Source organism: Rhinolophus hipposideros, assembly GCF_964194185.1.
Source record: "Rhinolophus hipposideros genome assembly, chromosome: 3".
Taxonomy (NCBI): Eukaryota; Metazoa; Chordata; class Mammalia; order Chiroptera; family Rhinolophidae; genus Rhinolophus; species Rhinolophus hipposideros.
The window spans coordinates 20671280-20686166 of record NC_138049.1 but is presented as its reverse complement, the minus strand read 5'-3'; the positions used below and the strand labels follow the sequence as shown (position 1 = coordinate 20686166).

Genomic DNA, 14887 nt, shown 5'->3' with positions numbered 1-14887 from the left:
AGCCAAATTCATTATAAATGCTTCTTTGATTAGTAAAAATTCCCATAACAACCTCAGTTCTCCCTAAAATGAGCAAGTCGCCAACGTGAGGAAGCTACTGTATATTATATAAAACCCTGCCAAGCAATTCAGAGAAACTTTGGAGCAAAGTAAAAATATTACAACAATCACCCTCTAATGTGACATACATCAAAATCTAATTTGATATTTAAAACCTGATGGAAAACTGAACTATGTTTTTTTCCACACTGGTTACAATGAGGACATGATTGCAGATCTTTGTATAGTTTGCATATTTAATCAAAATATTTATGATTTATTTTGACTATGGTATGCTACTTTTAATAGTTCATCATAATATTCTTGCAATTTTTTTTTACAACTGCGATTTTGGTTTTCTAGTGGAATGTCTTCCCATTATAGAGCAAAAGTAATTAGGATTTACTACTAAGTAGAATATTACATGAAAATAAACTTCACCAGAAGAAATTCTCTTTAAATGAAGCTATCTCAATTAAGGGCATTATATTTGAAACTGGTCTATTATGAAAAACAAAATAAAACCAAACCTTTACACCACTTTTCTCTCTAAGTGGCATGTACATAGCTTCCTCCCAGACTTGATGACAAAGTCAGTTTACATATGGATACATAGTCAGCCAAAACCACTTTTCAAGTTAAATGTAAAAACAACAGAATAAAATAATAAATTGTAGTTATTAACCTGTTATCATCATATCACAAAACTGCATCACAACTGTCTTTGCCTTCCACGATGCCAACTGTCCCCACAGGAACTAACGCACAACTTCGGGGAATCTAAAAATAAACAAGAAGATTTTTAAAATGATGACACTTATAATGAATTTAATAGGCATGCTTATTCTTCACAGAGACTGCCTCCCTTAAGGAAAAAAAGGGGGGGGGAATTGGATCTGTCAAGAAGACTTTTTTGCCCAAGAAAATAATTTCCTTTCTTTTGACATAGTTTAAATCTTTGGAATAAATACTTGTATGAAAAGAGAACTGCCTGTAACAGCAAAAGTAGAACTAATCAGGAGGATAATATTAGAGTTAAAACTTAGTGTATTGGAACTAGAAATTACTCCTCTGTAGTCCATGACACAGTTCTGCTTTAAAGCTAAGATTTTCACAAAAAACTTTTGGTGTGTCACCAGCTACACACTCCACGGGATGAAGTCTCAGATCCTTGCAGCAAATTATTTTCTATAGTTTATTTCAGCAATGTTATATTCTATGCTAAAATTAATTTTTAAAATAGGAAACCGTAAACAACCAAAGTAAAATCCTGATACTTAACAAACGCTAGGAAGTGACAAAGAAAGGGACTTTTTCATGCTTAGCATTAATATTTATCCAAGTCTGATCCAAACAAATGCATGGAAGGTCAGTCAAACTACTTAATCCAAACAGATTCATCAATCAACCATCTTAGAATGGTTTCTCCCAGTATAAAAGGCCCATATAAAAATATTACATGAGCCCTAGATGGTCATTGTATATATGTTGTTTTTCGAAAACACTGCTCTTTCTTCCAGACAAGTTATTGTCTCATAGGAAGGGCTAAAGCATCAAGACATGACAATTAAAACATGCCTTAATCCACTACCAGTTCATGAGAGCATTCAAAGTGCTTAAAGGAAGCAGCCTGCTTTAATTGTCCCCCTCCTTCCTACACGCTACTGCAGTAGCACTTCAGGACACCATGTGCATTTGAAGACATGAATCATTATAAGCAAGTAGGCCCACTCGGTTCCTCAAAAGACACAAAAGGTAAAAAATAGCTCCTGCAATTGAAGCAAGAACCACGTCAGCAACCAGATGAATGTGGGTGGTCAGATAAGATTCTGTTGCTGCAAAGGGCAAATTATTAAGTGAATGCTAGATTTATTTTCTTTTCTAAACTTTGTTCTTCTTGTCTCAAATCAACCATTTGCTGGCACTTAAAATGACACTTGATAAGTTCAACTATTTTCAAAATTGAATGCTTCATCAAAGCCAAAGTGCATGGTTGATTAAACACTGAAGGAACAGGGGCAGTGCCCTAAGAAAATAATAAATGAATAAATAAATAAATAAATAAATAAATAAATAAATAAATAAGACATATATGTTCTATAAGATAATTAACAATTAACTATATTTTTAACAAACCAAATAGCACCTATTTTTAAAAAAAATCAAGTTAAAGTGCTTAATAAAACACCACAACTGTACCTTGGATATATGACCTAAGCTGAAGTAAAGCATGGCATCCTCAGGAAAAATGAATAAATCACTGAGCTATTTTGCACTCAGAGCAAAATTCACCCAAGACACAAATGGGCCAAAATTCTATAGATACAGCTATTTATAGGGAACAATAACTTGCACTATTCAGTGACTACCTGTGATTGGCAATTCCATAGTAACTGAACTAAGAGGTAAGAAGGGAAAAGGAGAGCATAGTCCACAGGAGGCCAACACTGACCCCCACTCCTTCCAAATGTGTAGCAACTATAAACAGGCATCCAACCATTCCCAGACCCCCAAATCATCATTCCTACTAACAGCTTCCACAGGCAAAACAGAGCTGACAGGGCAATGTTCCCAGTTCTGATTGTGGTTTTCCAGTCTTACTTTCTCGGACTACGGCTACTAGAAATAGAAAACACTCATCTCACGACATGCACATATATCTGGAATTTTAGAAGATACCTCTTTTCAGTCAATAAGAGATTGAAAAATTGTTTAATGCTTGGCTTTCCTTTGAAGAACCAAAAAGCAATGGTAATAATGTTGTACTTATGTCTTACCTCACAGAAACTTCCAGGTAATTAGTATGATTTTTAAGCAAAGATTTAGATGATATTAACATGAAAGAAATGATACCAATTTCAGCTATTTTGGACAAGTCATTTTGTTACAAATTCGAATCAGTCATGGCTTCCACAAGGGAGGTAATTATTGTTACTATTACAATAAAGACATGGAGACAACCATCTCTGAAAATTATTTTTGCATTAACTCTAAGTGAATTTTTGTGCCTCACCTTCTTCATCAAAATAAAAATCTTTCCTCAAACAGCTCTTGAGAATGTAGTATGACAACTCATGCTTCTGTTCCTTAGAAACCAACAGTTCAATAGTATACTATTAAATAATGGAACAAAAGGAAGAGGAGAGATACTCATTTCTTTACCTTTACTTTTAGGTTATTAGATACATGAGAAAGCACCATGCAATGAAACCTTAACAAGTTTTCAGAGAATAATGTTAACAGATCTTGTTAAATATCTCCAAATCATTTAAAATTCATTCCTAAACATGAGATGGAAATTATCTTTCACTTACTAACAAACTACAGACTGAAACTTCTGTCACCTGCAGGTTTGCAAGACAGTTCCTTAAACATATTTTCCAACCCTCCATCTCCTGTTTGTAATAAACAATTGAAAATTTGAGTATTACCGTTTCTATCTCAGTGGTTTCTCAGCCTTTCTACTCTAAGGGGAAAAACTCTTGGCATTAGATATTTATTCTTGGATGTTTATAGGTTATTATCAAAGCAAAGCAAGGTTCATGTTGAGCTATGATTAAATGGATAGATGATTGATTGATAGAAAGATAGATAGATAGATAGATAGATAGACAGACAAACAGATAGATGATAGGTAGATAGGCAGACAGACAGTGCAAGAGAGTTTTTTTAAATATCCATTGTTGGTAGGATTCTCTATTATTTCAATTCTCTATTCTTCCAAATTATTTTAAGACAAGTTATGGTTTAATGATATGATTTTTTGATGAGTTTTGCAAGAGGTTAATGTTTCATTGACAAACTTCCCATGCAAATATAAGTACTTTCCATCATTCTTGTTTCTTCTGAAGTTAAACGAATATACAATAGATCATAATCTTAGTAGAAGAGCTTACAAGCTAAATCAGTTATGATTTAAGTCAGAGTTATCACGATTAAAAATAATAATTATTTGCATCAACTCTACAAAAAACGGCAAATAGAACCTGGAAATAAGATATGACCCTTATATTTCTTGGTTAAAAGGAGTGTTTAAGTATGACGTTGAAAATAATGAACACTACTCTTCATACTCCAGAGAAGAGATATTTTTATTTACAGAAAGGAGAAGAGATTCAAAAGAAGTAGGTAAAGATGGGAGAAGAGTACTGAAAGATAAAAGACTTGAGACAACAAGACAGAAGGCTTTGAAAAGTCAAATATGTGTATGGGAAAAGGGATTTTTCCAAGAGTGGGCTGGGGTAAACTGAGTCAAAACTCACCTACTTTGCCATGTTGCTTAGGATTCTGGTTCTGGAAACTGCCTATAAAAATTCCCCAGGTCTACCTCTGGTCTGTTATTGCATCTCAGCAGGTAGTCAGTGTTGGAGCACAGAACTTATACAAAACAAAGCACTGTGTAAATTAACACTATTTAAAAACAAAGAAAGTGCATACATATGAATTAGTGTTTGTAATTTAAGCCTCCTTAACTAGAGTTTCTGACTGTTTTATAACCCTTTTAGACATGTATTGAATGAATTCATACTATGTGCCAGAAAATGGGCTAGGTTTACAAAACACAAAAAGAGAAAAGGCAAGCTCTGCATCTAAGAGATCAGAGCCTAGAAGGGAGACATTTTAAACAGGTAAGTTGACATAAATATAAACACAGTATAGGAAGATAACAAAAGAGGGAACTTCCGGTCAATCCTATCATGAGAATTAGGAAAGGCTTTAGAGGGGCAATAAGACTGAGCAAATTTTAAAGAAAACTATGCATGCTAATACACAAAAGTACACAGTTCTCAGTGTTAGATTTAAAATACATTTGTCAGATGACATAAAAATATGACTATCATTCCAGTTTCTTTCTAGCTGCATATACTTTATTTTAGTGTGGTGAAATTTTGGTTTCTGGGGATGCTTAGGGAATAAAACGTTCTAGTTAATACAACCTCATGGTTAGGTAAAGACCACAGAGAAAATATTTTTGTTTTAACATCTGCTAGTGATTATTTTCCAAAGCACATTAGCCTTCTCCTTGAGTTAATTACAGTCTCCTAAACATAATTTAATCTTTCTTTGATGATTCAGGATCGTATAGTGCTCACTAGTCCTTACTCTGCATCTGGGCTGTGATCATTTGGTATTGGCAATGCAAATTTCCCCCCACGTGTATTGTTAAACACATGTCATGTTTTCCAAGACTATAGCTGTAACTGAGATTTGCTTTCTTGATCACATGTTTGACATGAAATAAGTCATATCTAACTAACTTGCTTAGGAGCAAATTATTCGATTCTATCACCATTAGCTTTTGAGTTTATTCTAAATTGTACAGGGGGAATTTAGGATTATGAAAGGTTTTAGAAATTATTGAATCCATCATCTAACAGAAGAAAAAGCTGAGAACCAAGGAAGTCAAAAGGCTTGCTTAAGGATCCAGAGGTCATTATGATGGCTCTGGGCTATAGCTCAGGTCTTCAAACTTCCAAGTCAATTATATTTTCCACTATCCGTGCTACTTCTTATTGAAAGTTTATTAACCTGGCCCTATTACAGAAACTGATTGAATGAGTAAAGGAATGAAAAATGAATAATAAATGATATTGAACTTAGAATGAGCAAAGACATTTATCATCCATACTTTAAAGCTAATCAAACAGAAAATAACAATAGCTACAAACCAAAGCTCCATTGAACTATTTATCAGTTTTTATAGAAAATAAAATAAGTTCAATGAAAATATTAATTTTTCCAAAATTAATAAATGATAGCAAAATTAGTTGTCAAAATGATCAATTTTACAAGTGGTACATTATTTAATATCCAAAACAAAAATAAGTATTTAATTCTCAATCATTTTTCAGCATAAGCTGTTTTCTGTTGTCAAGCTTCTTATGCTGTTATAATGAAAAACTTTTTAAAGTAAATATTTTAAGTCAAGACATGAGATCATCTTCCCCAAAGCAAGGGAAACTCCTTCATTGAGAGTCAATGGAGATAAGCCCTTTGGTTCATATCAAGATTTCACCATGGAGACCTCTGAAGATATAGTAACTGCATCTCAACAGACACTAGTTCTTCAGAATGGTGTATGTTGCCTTGTTTTTGCAAAAGGACAAGGCCAATTAGATGTTTTATATAATTTAAAATCTTTTTTTGTTTTCTCATTTGTGCTACATTTTTATTTTTACATTCCTATTTTTAATTTTTTTCTTTCCTTCCTTTCAGTTCCCTTTATTCTATGCCTTAATGTTATTACGGCAGGTACGTAACTACTTCTTGCCAAGCTATCTTAAATATCTACTCTTTAACTAAATATTTGGAGGATAAAACCAAAGAAGGACTTTTTGACTGCTACTCTAATGAGAAATATGGCATAACAAAGTCGTAACTCCAATGTGTTGTTTTCTCAAGTTTTATCTTTTACAGTGATTATGTTTACTGTTTGGTTGCCATAAGTATACATAAACAAGGTCATGATGTTTTCTCCAACTTTCCTTTTACTCTTGGATATGCCAAGATTAGCACAAATAAAGGTCAAAGTTCACTTTAGATTATATAACAAAGAAAATGGAGAAATCAAATCACAAAATATGCATTATATTCGTAAGTATACATAAAACAGGTTTACCTTGCCTGAAGGAAAATCCATCTCTTAGGAAAGAAGAGCTTCCCACATCAATATAAATCATACCAAAACCAATAAAAGCACAGCTGAAAACTTGACTTGCATTCCATATTTCACGATACAAGTGATTCTCAGTTGTGATGAAAAAAAAAATTGTCTCTGTCTCCCTACATTAGGTCTACACACAATGAAAAGATCTCTCAAAAAGAAATCAAGACAAGGCCTATGACATGTCATATAACCTAATCAAATGGGTCTAACCCCCCCTAATAACTGAGCTGCTAAAATCATCAATTCTATTTCCTCTCTTGAAAATTTTGACAGAGTGGAGAAATTGACTTGCATGCCAGTAAAGACGTATACAACCTCTGTAAATCAAAGAGCAAATCTTGATTCAACACTGTCCCAGATTGGTGAGGAAAATAGAGTAAATAAATGACAGGGTAGTTTAGAAATGATCATAAAGTTAGTACACAGCAAATCACTGGAACATCAGTTATTGCCATAACTCAGGGAACCATATGGTCAAAAAGGGCTTGAACAACCAGGTAAGACTCAACAGAGGTAGATGGTTAAAATGGAAGCCATGATTTACCCAAATTAAGTAACAAGAAAAGCTTTATAATTTCCTATGCTTTGTCGTTATTCAGGTACTCTCCTGGCACTTTGATAAACTGAATGCCATTTATATTTTCAGCCTCATCTTGGAATATATCATTTCCTACAAAGTTTATGGCTAGAGAAATACGTTTGAAGCAGACAGGTGTTTTTAAGACCCTATTGGTCAAATTTTGCCAGACAATTCCAGAATTCCATCTACTGGCCCATTCATTCATTCAAATGACATTCTTTTCCAAAACTTATTACATATAATAATGTAATGAAACAAAATATTATCACAGTGCAAATTTTATATTTATTTGAGTTAGAATCCAGATATCATTCTTGTTTACCAAATATATATATATTTATATATATATATATTTATATATTTAATATATATATTTATATATTTAATAATATATAATTAAATATATTTAATATATATATAGTATATATATAGTGCTAAAATATATATACACATTTGAAGAGATGTTATCTATTTATTACTTTCCAAAGTTGAATTGAATTACAAGCAATGTGTAGTATGACATTTGCTCAAAAGATAGTGTTAAATGAATATTAGCGTCATTCATTGTATTATAATTTTAATACAGTTTTTTCCTTTCTTAAACTGTATATACATTTTTGGCACCCTCTGTATATAAGTTTGTATATAATTGAATATAAACATATACACATATAATTTAAGTCAATTTCAATGACACTTAACCAGCTATGAATTAAAAGTAATGTACACATATAGAATTCAAAGATAAATAAAACATGATTCCTGCCTTCAAATAACTTGTCGTTTAGTGGTAGGAAAATCCATATAAACAAGTTGTAAAAGCAACAGAGGCACAAAATGGTACTGTGGGGGTACAAAAACAAGAGAAACAAGAGATTGCTTGGGAATGCTGCATTTAAGAAACACTATCTTAGGTTGAAAGAGGGCTAAGATTTGGCAAGTAGCAATGCAGAGGAAAAGCATTTAATGTGAACATATCATTGTGCAATAGAGAAGAGCAAGGGATGTTGAAGAATTAATCTGTGTGTCTAGAACATTCAGCATACTGAGGTAATGGGAGTTAGGGCTGAGAGGAAAGGTGGTAGCAGATGGTAAAGGAACTTTATTTGGTAGACAGTGAAAGCCATCAGAAATTCCAAGGAGAAGATTGCCACAATCATAGAAACACTTTAGAGAGTTCACACTTGCATATCATCCCTTTCCATTCCTTTTTGAGCAAACTTCTGCAAATGTATATAGCCTGAAAAGGAATCAAAATTGAGAGGGAGTTTTTTAAAGACAGAAAAGACTTGAAGCTAAGGGGGAAAAGATGTGATAAGATAATTAGTAGAATAAACTCTTGGAAAAGTGGGAAAGAAAGGGGAACCCAAAAACATTCTTTCTTTCCTGCCTCCTTATTAATTGGAGTGATCATTTTAATTGCTAAAGACCTGTGGCGTTTGATGCTGATTCTATGTATACTTATGCCAAAAATATAAATGTGAAGACCAGGGACAAAGAAAGGTGACTTCTGGATTAGAAGTGAAGCATTGAGACAACACAGCCACAAATTTCTGCCGCTGTGCTAAGTGATGGTCAAGACAAGTGGGACAATGCTGACAATGGCCCTTGAGATGTAAAAAGTCACTCCTTGGGGTTGTTCATGAATATTCCAACCTTTTGCAGTCTCAGAGTACATTTACCTCAACGACTATCAAGATGCTGGTCTACTCACTAACTAGAAGGGCGGAATGGGGTAGTATTTAGGGCACTGGAGTCAAACTGTCTGGGTTCAAATAAATCATGGATCAAGCATTTGCTAGCTATGTGAACATGAAAATCTTAGTATAAAGAAAGTAGCAACATCAAATATCACCTACCAACCTCATTCAGTTGTGAGAATTCAATGACACATTAAATTCAATGAATGCCAAACATTTAGTAGAGTGTCTAGCACATAGCAAGTATTCATATATTATTGTTGTTATTATAATGGGTTATAATTGCCCTCTGAGACTTAGCCTGGGCTTTGATCACTCCCATGCCAAATGGTACCACGGTATAGAGCCAACCTAGAGTTTGAGGCAATTGCACTGGATAATGATGGCTCACTTCAGCCTTCCCTGGTACTAACCTAAGTTCTTGAGTTAGGCTGAGACCATCATGCACACTGCAGGCACAGGAATGAGGGAGGGGTGCCTGACTGCATTCCTCTACCTGGAACTTCCTCATAATTGGTAACCGTTATAGACTGAATGTTTGTGTCCTCCCAAAATTCATATGCTGATGTCCTAGCCCCCAGTGTGGCTATGTTTGGAGATGGGGCTTCTAAGGACGAATTAGGGTTAAATGAGATCATAAGGGTGGGGCTCTGATCCCACTGGACCAGTGTTCTCATAAGAAAAGACATCAGAGAGCTGTCTCAGCATGCACACAAAGAAGAGGTTGTGTGAGCACACAGTGAGGTGGTTGCTGCCTACAAGCCAAGAGAAGAGGCCTCAGGATGAAACCTGCTTTGCCGACATTGGATCTCAGACTTCTCACCTCAGGAACTGTGAGAAATCACTTTTTGTTAAGCCACCCATCTGCGGCATTTTGTTATGGTAGACCGAGCAGACTAATACAATAATTTCACACAGTTTTACAAAACAATTTAATAAAATTGTTGAGATGAGGAAAAATAGGTGTACTGATAAGAGTATTGGATTCCCAGTCAGGAAATCCATTCTCCTGCACTAGTTCTAATACCTGGTAGCTGTGTCATCTTAGACAATTTAGTTAACGTTTTTGATCCTTTTTGTCTTCCCTCAGAAAATGAAAGCAATAATTTCTCCCAATCCTGGTTGTTGTAACCAGGATGCCTGTCATAGTAGGTACTCAATAAACTGATTTTTAAAAGATAATGGGATGAAGGGGGATGCCTGTGAGGAAAAGAACACAATAATTAATGATATCATAGCTCATAAATCTATATTACTACCTCAAGGAGAACACTGTAATCATCGTGCTGTGTTTCGTTCTACCAACATTTAGGAAATATTTATTGATGGCCCGAACATGCACTTTTTATGATGTCATTAGTGAGTGAGGTGATTTTTTTCCCCAGTGTTTTAGTCAATAATTTATCAAAGGGCATTGACGATGATTCTATGCCACATTTCCCACCCCCCCAATTCAGTGGTTACCAAAATATGCATTGCTTGCTACTATGGACAAGGCAAGGTAGCTACACATATCCTAGTTTACTTAGCATTAAAAGGAGCCCTGTGGTTTACAATTCTTAATTGTCTATTTAAAGTGAAGACCCATGGGAGAAATGTATCTGGTGTCAGGATCGAGGAAAATTTTATTCCTACTGAAAACCTGGCTTTATACATACTACTTTTTAAGCCTGTTAAGTGTCTCTCTTTAGGTTGGTGGCTGGAAAGCTAAGGTCTTAATTTGGGGCCTTCCTCTAGGAAGTATCTAGACCTTTGTGGTATGTATTCTGATCACTAACATCATTTCTAGCTTCAAGTACTAGTCCTACTTTTGTTCCCCATCATACTCATATGTGAGCATACACACCTCAGTAATCGGGACTGTTTTAAAAGACATAATAAATATAGCTGGGAACTGTTTCCAAAATTGAATCTATTTATATATTTCAATAATGTTTGGGCAGCACAACTATGAAAACTAATTGGTTCCAGGTATACAAAAAGTGCTCTGGAAACCCCCCAAATGTTGGTATTTTCCTTCAGCTTTCAACTGTATTGATTCTAAGCAAAAAAAGGATTTCATAAACACAACAGAAAAGGTACATATAATGCAACTCAAGAGAAACAGCAATTATTTTTCCTTCTCTAAGGAATTGCATATGAATGATATGGAAATCATATGGTCAAATTATATTATCTTTGAAACATGGTCAAATTTCCAGCTACTGTCAAGGCTCAGCAGCAGACATGGTAAATGCATCTGACATATTCTGGGACACAGATAACTTACCCTGGCAGATCTTACACACAAATCCTGTGCAGTGTACTGAAAGGATGAATGGCTTCATTTGTTGAATACCCATAGGGTATAAAATCAGACTTGGACACATGTACTTTAACAGGTTTAGAATCCATTTGATCAGAAAGCATCTCAAGTCTCAAATCAACCTCTACTTTTAAGGTATCTGCATCAACTATCCTAAATGTTACTAAAATTTTAAACAACGAATTGGAGTCTAAAAACCATGTTCAGTACTATTTTGATTAACCAATTATATGTTATTTAACTTGATCTGTGTTTTCAAATTGAGCCAAATGCTCGAGAATGTGTGTTAGGGATTCATAATTTGGGTTTCAGTCAACACTGACCAATATCCAATATGGGCATATGGACTTAATCTCTGTGTTCTTCACACTGATGTGAATAATTTAATGAACACAATTTAAACAATGCAACCAGAAAGAATTCACCTTGAAAAAAAATTATAAATAAATAAATAAATCAACTTTTGTTTCAGCTTTGAAAGCAACTTGCTAAAATCTGCGGGCCCATAAATGGTCTTAATTTATACAATTCTCATCGACTCCACATTTTTTGATGTTATTTGGAATTTCACTTTCATTCTTTCTGGTATATCACTGACAGGAAAAGAATTTGCTTTAAAAATCGTATGAAGAATTCTTCCTTAGCACAGCTTCTCATGAAAACAAACAAAAGTAAAAAAAATAAATAAGTAAGCAAAAACAATTAAGCAAATAAAAACACAGATTACAAAATTAAATATATTATATTTTCTAACTTATCAAGCTTTCTCTGATTTCATTAAGGGCCGTAGATAAGGTTCCAGAACTAATTTTATTGCAGCATCTGCTCTCTGCTTTTAACATGGGTGTAAATTATTTGAACAAGCAGATTATTTCTTTTAATCGACAACTAGCATTATAATATAAAGAAGAAAATGTTTTAATAATGCCTTGCGTGTGTGTATTCTTTTATTTTCAAAGCTTATCATTTCAGCCTCATAATAGCCTTCTAATATACAAAGACCATGAGGAAATTGAGGCTCAGAAAGGTTAAGCAATTGTCAAAGCAATTTCTCAAAGATTACACAATCAGCGAGCAGTTCCCTGGCTCGCTGTCTCCCAAACACATAGCTATTTCCATGGATCACAAAGGATCCTATAAACCAGTTAAGAAAGCATGTGTGGGATCAGTGGGCAGAAGACATAGGTTTAAGATCCCCTCTGCCATGGGCTGACCTTGGGTGGTTCCCTTACTTTCTCTGCACTTGCATTTATTTACTCATATGTAGACTGAGAATAATAAAGGTGCTGGCCCCACTTTTATACCACTCTCCTGGTGAGCCAAAAATTCAGATGACTTGTGAAAGTAGGCTGCCAATTTCAAATCATCAAATAGTAGATATTCTTGTTGTTGTTGTTGATGATGATGATACTAATGCACAAACCAATTTTACTGCTAAAGAAGCTAAAACGGAAGAAATGAAAAGGTCTGAGCTCTAACACTTCCTACTTCACTGAGGACACCTAAGTTCAATCAACATAGTAACCAGTTGGAAAGCTTTCGCTCAATAGACAGATGTGACTATTTTATGGTTAACCCAGGTCAGCCACAACCTTCTTCTATACACATCTAGCAGCAACAAACTAACATTCATTTTATTCATTAAATAGAAACCCTTTAGTATCCATCCAATAGTGAGTTTCCATAGAGAAAGGCTGGGAAGGACTCTAGACCTGCAAGTCCTGCTAAGCTGCAATGGGAAGATGCAGCAGAGTTCGGGAGGTTTACTGTTCATCTAGTGTGGGCATTACAATGGATCCAACCCAGAGGCCAAGAGGGGCATTATTTCAGCTGTGCCTGGTACCTTCTACATGAGACATTAACCGTTACTTTGGTAAATGGGAGAGGAGATAACTAGATAACCAAGAAAACTAGTCTTCTTAATTGTAGGGTAGGGAAATCATTAATACCCTTAAATATTCACCTTTGTTTAATGATACCCAAATCCATAAAAATGACAGGGCTCTGCCCTTGAAGATATGTGGCACGTTCACTCTTCATGTCTTTTGAAAATACAGACAAAATACATGTCTGTATTTTGATCATAGCCCTTTTAACTAGTACAATCCCTTCTCTTCAAACAATAGAACCCATTTTCCAGAAACTGGAGGTAAGTGCATAGGAGGGCAGAAACAGTATGATAAACAAGTCTGTGGGAACCCTTACTTCATTTCCTTCTGCCATGACTTGTTTCATAAAATAGACCTTCCTTTTCTTTTCTCCTCATGGAGAAAAGGAGAAGAGGCTGGAGCTCCTTACTCATAAGAAACAACAACAACAACAACAAAACAAAAAAAAATTAATAAAAGAGAAAAGAAACAATTTGGACATAGTATTCAGAATTATAAAATATATGCACACCATATAGAAAACTGTTATAAATAGTACCTCTTCACCAGGGGATTACTATAAATGGACAGTTTTCATATTGTCAGCTTATTTTCTGTGACAGGAACATCTCAAAGAAAATTTCAAGTGACTATGTTGCTATTTGGCTTAATTTCTGTGAGATAAAAATAGGGTCAGAATGTAAAATAGTTACACTTAAAAGTTCTGGATGGTAATTTTTTTTTATTTTTTAGGGATTAATTAAACTTGATCTCCACAAGTAAATCCAAATTGAGTTGAAATAATTAGTTCTTAAAAAATAATTAGTTCTAGTGGTTTCACTCCATGGAACAAAAAAAATACTCATCAAAAGTAGTAAATCTGAAATACTTTCTTTAAGGAGACAGTAATTAGTATTTTAAAGTAAAATAGGCAAAAATCATTTATATAGTAAATGGAGATAATGTCATCCAAAATTGTAAACAAAGAGTTCTTCTTCTAGAATAACAGTTTTCCCATTGTATACATAATTTGTACACATTATTTGTACACATTGTATACATTATGTACATCAAATACATAATATTTGGTGTATCCAAATATTAATAGTATGCTCATATATCTGGAAAATTCTTCCCTTTGATCCTATCCTACTGTAGTGATTTGATGTCAAGAAAAGTATTATAAATAATTGCATTGGGCTTCTCACTAACAACAGGTGGTGACTGTCAAACATGAAGAAAGATTTACATTCTGAGCAGCCACAAGAAATTCTCTCTTCCTTTGATTTGTGTGGTGAGGAGAGGAAGTCGGGAATCTTTTGTCACTACTAGTACCATGAAAGGAGCCAGCCTAATGACAAATCTGATACCAGAGGGAACAGAGCCAAAAGAATCCTCACAAAGAAACCAGAATCTGCAGGCTTCACAAGTCTCTGGATCAAGCTGAGCCTGAAAGTGTCTACCCCGGGACTGTTGAGGATCATTAGCCAAAAATATTTCTATTTTTGCTTTAGAAAATTTGGGTCAGGTTCTCTTTTCCCTGCTATCAAAGGCATCATACAAGTGCTATGATTAAAACACCTTGGTTAGTATTTCTCACTTCCTAGATTTATCGGCAAGCCCATGAAAAATGCACGAAGCCAAGGAATAGGACGGTTGTAGTTTTTCACCTGGGTTGCAATTTTCTGCCTAACTCACTCTCTCTTGCCAGAAGGTTGTTGTGAGTAT

The 14887-nt window shown here is 34.5% G+C and overlaps 1 protein-coding gene across 14 annotated transcripts in view; it reads right to left on the bottom strand.

Moving 5' to 3' along the window:
• Nucleotides 1–14887, bottom strand: part of HIVEP2 (HIVEP zinc finger 2) — a 186774-nt gene that overhangs the window by 31789 nt on the left and 140098 nt on the right. For 12 of the 14 annotated variants that reach the window (XM_081045334.1, XM_081045345.1, XM_081045340.1 and 9 more), the window contains one exon: nucleotides 725–819. The exons of the other annotated variants lie outside the window; for them this stretch is intronic. The gene's annotated coding sequence lies outside the window, so the exon portion shown is untranslated. The remainder of the gene's footprint in view (nucleotides 1–724; nucleotides 820–14887) is intronic. 14 annotated transcript variants of the gene reach the window in all.